This window comes from Oculina patagonica, chromosome 9 (assembly GCF_052425735.1).
Source record: "Oculina patagonica isolate OP01 chromosome 9, crgOcupat, whole genome shotgun sequence".
NCBI lineage: Eukaryota > Metazoa > Cnidaria > Anthozoa > Scleractinia > Oculinidae > Oculina > Oculina patagonica.
In genome coordinates this window covers 5,233,454-5,240,947 of record NC_135766.1, presented here as the reverse complement: position 1 = coordinate 5,240,947, position 7,494 = coordinate 5,233,454, and the positions used below count along the sequence as shown (strand labels likewise).

The 7,494-nt window shown below is 38.0% G+C and overlaps 1 protein-coding gene and 1 pseudogene across 2 annotated transcripts in view; both read left to right on the top strand.

Annotated features, from left to right (window-relative positions):
• Positions 1 to 7,494, top strand: part of LOC144665262 (solute carrier family 2, facilitated glucose transporter member 8-like) — a 112,264-nt gene that overhangs the window by 48,041 nt on the left and 56,729 nt on the right. The window lies entirely within an intron of this gene.
• On the top strand, positions 4,129 to 7,397 carry LOC144665436 (uncharacterized; annotated as a pseudogene). Its single transcript, XR_013572932.1, has 3 exons — positions 4,129 to 4,419; positions 5,817 to 5,870; positions 6,065 to 7,397. The product of XR_013572932.1 is annotated as an uncharacterized LOC144665436 (transcript).

The window sequence follows — 7,494 nt, the reverse complement described above, 5'->3', positions numbered from 1 at the left end:
TAAGGCGCCTATTTTATATTAAAACGGTGTTTTTCTGAAAATTTCATTCTTGATTTACTTCTAAACGCTCTTACAGATTTTTCTAAAATTTCGTCAACAGTTAGTCAATCTACTAAACTTTAACATATCAAAAAATAAACACCAAGTGTCAGTCTAGATTTCGAGAAAATCAAGCTTGTTTGAGAACAAAAGAAAACGTCAATCGTTGCTATGGTAACCGTTGTGACTAAGTGACGGTTAAAAAATTAAAATTTGGTCACATTTGATCATTATGGTGTATTTTGGCAAAAATCGAACATTGACTTCCTAGGTAATTTAAATTTTCAAAACAACCACGCTTAGTCTAAAAAAACTACATCGAGCCTCCTTAAGGTGTATAGTTGTAATGAAAAGATCTGGACAAATAAAAAAATTCGAGGGTATTTGCTTACTGCACCGGTACGGAACAGTAAGTTTCATTTATCTGACGATTGAGGTATGAATGAGAGGCAGGATGAGATTTAACTACAGTAGAACCTCGGTCAGGAAACTCGATCTTGGATAACTCGAACTCCCCCGCTAACTCGAAATGAGTCCCATTTCCCTTGAATTTGACCCCACTTTTCAGTCATTTTTTTCGGTCAACTCTAACGCGGTTAACTCCAAACCCCGCTAACTCAAACTAAATTCCTTTTCCTTGATCAAAATTTGGGTCAAACTTACCCCAATAACTCGAATTCCGGTTCTTGCAACTCGCCACGGATGCGCATTGAAATATCCCATTAGCTCCTCTTCGTGCCAACTAACAATCGATCGTGATAAAAACTTCTTTGAAATATTTTGATGGCAGAATCGAATATTTACCCTCACGCTGAGTCTGAATTTCGAGAGCAAACTTTCTCGAACTTACCTTTATTCTAAATATATTTTGCCAGTCTGTTACGTTTGGCACTGGGAATTTTATGAAATTCGTGTTCACAATTAAGACATTTCTAATGACGAAAAATAGAACCATTTTTACCGGGAAACACCCCCCCCCCCCCCTCCCCCCTAGCAAGGCGTACCTCTGGCGCTCGATTGTCGGTCAGGGTCGACATTTGGACCCCCCCCCCCCCCCCCCCCATGCAGAAAACCTGGCTACGCCCCTGTATTTTACAGAGGTTAGTCAGTGAATTAGACGAACTTTTTAATACGAGCTTTAGTGCACTGGACACCAGAACTAGCGCCACGAATTTCACCACGAATGTATCACGAATGTATCATTAATTTAGTCATAGGAAATGACCATTAAAAACGGTACAATATTAAAATAAACTCTTAAAACAGTAAAGAAACATTTCAATAACACAGCAAATACAAAAGACAGTAAGATAAGAATGGACTAAAGTGGCGAAGATTGAAAAGGATTGCGATATGGGTTTTTAAAATATTGTTGGTCTGAATATAATAGTTTTCAAAGTTAGTCTCGTTTTCTTGAAACTTTAAAATTTTAACGCCCGGGAGACACATTTGGTTGCAATAAAGCTTTGATTTTGTCATTTAGATTCATAGAATTAATTTCTTTGCAAACCTTAAGTTTCATAGCAAGTATTTGGCAGAACTTAATATGATAAACTTAACTCAGCCGTGACACGGCTGAGCTGAATTAGTTATAAGTCTTTATTTGTCCTCCTTCAGTGCTGTTCTCGTCACCGGAATACAAAAGCAAAAGACCAAACAACCCATGAAAAACATTATCTTTGAATAACCTTAATTTGCAGGGAGAAATCAAATCACGGCAATAAATACCGATTTTTGAAGACGCGGAAAGAGCTTGAAAGGTTTAGCCTAACTTTTTCAAATTGTAATCAGCCCCTCTGCAAGCAAAAACGCTTGTTAACATTTTCAATGCTCTGATATAGCTTTTTTTAATAAAATTGGACCATTATAGGTTTCTTAACTTTTGGCTTTTCATATATCTATGGCATGGTCGTAGACCGGCGAAGAAAACATTACAAAGGTTGCTGAAAAGAGCTGCCTCACTTGGATTTCGCAGATGTTTTAGCGAACTGTGAAATAGGTAGAAGGCAACTTAACTCATAAAAAAAACCTTTGAACATCTAAAGTAAGACATAACCCTAATTTTCAATCGCGACAAAAACGCGCAAATCTTTAAGCGTTTATGCAAAGTATGCGAACGAAAAGGTTCAATGAAAAAGGTTCAATGATAGCCTTCGTACAGGCTCCAAAGTGGGGCAGGGCAGAAAAGATAGGCGAGCGAGCCGAGAAGGGCCTCGATTGGAGGGCCTGTTCACTGACTAGTTCAGTGAGGAATACAATGGTTTTATACATTTTAGTATTCTGAAAAACAACTTGAAACAAATTTGAGTTATGTAGCCATGAAGCTTCAAAAAGAAATCAAATTCATCGATATAAACTTCGGACATCACAGCGCAAATTAAAACGTCAAGAGCAACAACTTTGTTTTCCATCTTATGAACTGTTGAATAACGTCTGAAATTCAGGCTATAGCTGTATTGTTTATGAGTCTCTTTTTGTCTTTTTTTTAGTGCACTGGAATAATAAAGCGGCCCATTATCGAGATATTGATAGTAATACTAAAAGCCTGTAATCTTTTCAAATCAGCGCCAGAGGTCTAATTTCTCTCTTTTCTTCTACTGAAAAGAAAAAGACGCTCCTCGCGTAGTCTCCGCCTCGCCAAACAAATTTGATTGACAAAAGAAACAATAAAAACTATTGGGATAGATTAGTTACTTTCAGTTAACTCCCAATGAAATCAGCGTTTAATGCTTCTTTCAACTACCAAACCGTCTTCTTCACATCCAAATACCCATTTTGGCCCGAAGAAAGAATAACGCTGAAAAGTCAGCAATCCATAATAAACAAGGCGCAGTGCTGCCCACCGAAAGAAGCTCTACATAATCATTTGGTACTGTTTTGGTTCTCAGTGTCCTCGTCACTGGTGCACAAGAGCCGATAAAAAACCTAGACAATACACTACAGCTTACCAGTGACTCCTAAACAAAGAATTAGATACGATGGTTATTCCCTTAGGTTTCTTAATACCATGAAATGCATTTCTAGCTTTTCATTTAAGGTCGCGCAGGACCCATGCTCATTAATAAATTCATTAACCAAATTTCTTGACGGAGTGCTATCTTGTAAAGCTTTAATTCGCTACATTTTGAACATCGATTTCTCTAAAATTTTTCAAGGATATTAAGGAATGATGGAATAACATTATGATTGTCCTATTACTGAGAGATGACCGTTTACTGTAATGTTACAGGTTCTTAAAAGTTTAACTGCAGATAATGCGATTTTGTGTCCAAGTTTTCGACTACTACAGCGCACCGAGTTAAATAATTATATAACCTAGTGATGAATTATAACCTCTTTTGTGTTATGACAAGAACGAAATTTTCGATTTCAAAAACTGCTAGAAGTTATCTGCTTCTAAGAGAGTAAAAATGTGAAATCTAAACTTTGAAACGTGCTATCTTCATTTTGAGAACGAAATTTCAAAATTCGCTCTTGTCATAACACAATAGGGTGCGCCAAGTTCATGTTCCTCGCGAATCAACTCCTGAAATTCTATATCGGCGAAAAAAACTTGGACACAAAATTGCAGGATTTTCCGCTTCCGAAGACCTTCCGAGTCAATGTTTACAACCGACGTATGCTATATTCGCAGCAGTGAATCTAATTATGATAATTCACTTTGTTTCAGCGCACGGTACGCAAAGCTGAGAACAATACCGTGTAATTACTTGTACAAAGAACTTAAAGAAAAACATTGTCATGAATATTTCGTTTGTTGTCGGCTTCAGTCGTCGTAGTTCGTGCCTACTCTTTAAATAAATACATACATAATGATCTCAAGGGTCTGCGCGATTATATATGGACAAAAGGCCGTCACGAGACAGTGGCTAAATGTGATTAGTTTATAGTTGGGTTCAATTGTTACTATGTAAACATTCTTTAATTCAACACAGTCAACAAAGTCCGCGTCTTCCCGTGCCTAAGGGAATAACCATTGTTTTTTCTTTTTTAAGGTCGCGGGGGACACCTTAGGCTCATCATTATACATTTATTTAAAGCGTATGCACGAAGTGCAACGACTGACATCGACAACTTTACAAGATATAGACCCATTTCAGAAGTGACGTCACGTCACGTGACTTTGCGAACTGGAGGACAACCATATGTAAACATTTCTAGGAAACACGCGTAGCGACGGCCAAACAAGTGTAAATATTCGAAGTTTTCTCGCCATGGTTAACTTCCGTGCTGTATTTGGCTGTTCAAATCTTTCAAATCGAGACAAGGATCGAAGTTATTATCGTCTTCCAGCTTTAATTACGCGATCGAACGAGAAAAAGCAAGCGTTGAGCAGGGAACGTCGAGCAACTTGGCTGGCGAGGATACGAAGGGAAGATCTTTCGGGTGTTACTAAACTGAGGATTTGCGGACCGCGGAACCTCCGGAACCTGCGGAACTTGCGGAACCTGCGGAACCCATAATTTTATGCTAATAAAAATAAAATAACGAAAACTAAAAAAATATATAAATAAACTAAAAAATCTCTAACACTACTGGCAAGTTCGCAATTTATCGTGGAATATGCGCGATCAACTGGACCGAGTCACGTGATATCAAGTCACATGACGCCGTTGCAAATTTCCCTTTCGTAAACGGTCGTTGCCATTTGAAACGGTCGATGCCATTTATACTTTAAACCAAATCATATGAAAGGATCTTTCAAACTTCTTGAGAGTATCAGATGTTTGTTTAGAAATGTCAAGCGATTCCAAAAATTATTTTGGTTTTCTAGTTGACGAAATATCCGAGCTTTGGTATACCATAAGATCGCTATGTTCTCAACACTTGTAAAAAATTGGGCTCAGCCCGGAAGTGAGAAATATTGAGACAGAAAACTGCAGAAAACCTCACGCAAACGAATGAATGAATGAATATCTCCATTTACTTTAGTAACCTAATGATAATATTCTATGCCTGTTTAGAAATGCCAAGCGATTCTTAAAATTATTTTGGTTTCGAAGTGGACGAATTCAGGGCGAATTCTTCGAGCTTGTGCATACCGGCATGCCGAATGTTGAGAACGTAGCGATTAATAGTATGCACAAGCTCGAAGAATTCGTCCACTTCGAAACCAAAATAATTTTTAGAATCGCTTGGCATTTCGAAACAGGCATAGAATATTCTCATTAGGTTACTAAAGTAAATGGAGATATTCATTCATTCATCGTTTGCGTGAAGTTTTCCTCAGTTTTCTGTTTCAATATTTCTTACTTCCGGGCTGAGCCCAATTTTTTACAAGTGTCGAAAACATAGCGATCTTATGGTATACCAAAGCTCGGATATTTCGTCAACTAGAAAACCAAAATAATTTTTGGAATCGCTTGACATTTCTAAACAAACATCTGATACTCTCAAGAAGTTTGAAAGATCCTTTCATGCGATTTGGTCCAAAGTATAAATGGCATCGACCGTTTCAAATGGCAACGACCGTTCTGAGAAATGGCATCGACCGTTTCAAATGGCAACGACCGTTTACGAAAGGGAAATTTGCAACGGCGTCATGTGACACGGTCCAGTTGATCGCGCATATTCCGCGGTAAATTGCGCCAATTATTTCTAGATTTTTTAACAAATTCTTCTTTATACTCGTAAACGAATTTGCCAGTAGTGCTAGAGATGTTTTAGTTTATTTATATATATTTTAGTTTTCGTTATTTTATTTTTATTAGCATAACATTATGGGTTCCGCATGTTCCGCAAGTTCCGCAGGTTCCGGAGGTTCCGCGGTCCGCAAATTTCTTCAAATCAAGGCGAATTCGTAAGAGTTTGCAGCGACCATTTTATAACAGGTATGAAAATAATAATTTTCAAAGCTCAGAGAAAGCAGATGGCCGATAAATAAGATTGGCTAAAGTATCTTTGTGACTCTAGCTGCATTCAAACTTACTGAGTTCATCGATGTTTCATGTTGCTGTTGTCGAGATACAGCTACATGTTTAAGATTAGCCTAGACAATTAAACAAAACTCTACTTTATTTCTTAGGCAAACCTTCATCGATCTACGATAAAAACAACCCGGACTGGGCTCCAAGTCAAAACCTTGGACACGATTACCAAAAAGTGACACCAGAAAGCCAGGAGAGATACAATCGAACCCAGGAGAGGAATGAGAAAAGGAGGAGGAGTGAGAGTGCCTTTGCATTGCTGGAACTGTCTAAGCCATCAACAACTGAAGAACAAGCAAACACTTACATCGATGAATCAAACTGCAAAGCTTGTCAGACCGATTTTACAGCTGAGTATTTTACAGAAACCTTGGAAAATGCTGCGAGACTGGAGAAGGAAAATGCCTCCCTAAAAGAAAAGTTGAAACTGAACTCCTTATGTAAAGACTAATTTGAAGAGGATAATGAGAAGGTTCTGTTTTATACCGGTTTGCCACTGAAATTGGATGCTGTTGCTCTGTGTATTTAATTTTGTCAAGGATTTATTGCAGTCTTCAAAGGGAGTGCTAACCCCCTTCCAGAAGTTTTTAATGTGTATAATTCGCCTAAGGCTGAACTTATCAGGAAAGGACCTGGGGTACAGGTTGGGAGGCATCAGTGAATCTACTGTATCACGAACATTTCTTCATGTTATTGATGTCCTTTACCAGCGACTTAAACCTCTGATCATTTGGCCTGACAGGGATGTTCTACGAGAAACCCTTCCAATGGACTTTCGCAAACATTGCCCGAACTGTGTTGTGATAATTGATTGTTTTGAAATTTTCCTTGACCGGTCTTTGAACCCCCTTGCAAGAGCCCAAACATTTTCATCATATAAGCATCATAACACTGTAAAGTATCTGATAGGAATTACCCCCCAAGGAACTGTAAGTTTTATTTCTAAAGGGTGGGGTGGGAGGGTAAGTGACAAGTTTCTTACAGAGAACAGTGAGCTCTTAGATCACCTTACTCCTGGGGATGTCATTCTAGCAGACAGGGGTTTTGACATCCAAGAGTCGGTAGGATTGTTTTGTTCAACAATCAAAATCCCAGCTTTCACCAAGGGTAAAAAGCAGCTCAGTGGTATTGAGGTGGAACAAACCCGAAGGATCGCAAATGTTAGAATTCATGTGGAACGAGTAATTGGGAACATTCGTAAGGAGTATAGTATTTTAAGTGCAACCCAACCCATTGACTTTGTAGCTATGAGAAATGGGGATGTAACAACCTTAGATAAAATTGTAACAATTTGTTGTGCCCTTGTAAATATTTGTGACTCAGTTGTGCCTTTTGAATAGAAATAAAATTGTTTATTTCAAACATTAGCAAAACCAGCTTTGAGTAATCATTTGATACATTACAGCTTTAATAAACTTACTTTGCAATCAACATTGTAATGAATTAGTAGTGTATTTGAAACCAAGTAAACAATGTTCATCATATAGTGTTCTGAAGCGTCATGTAGTGAAGCATTTTATATACATGT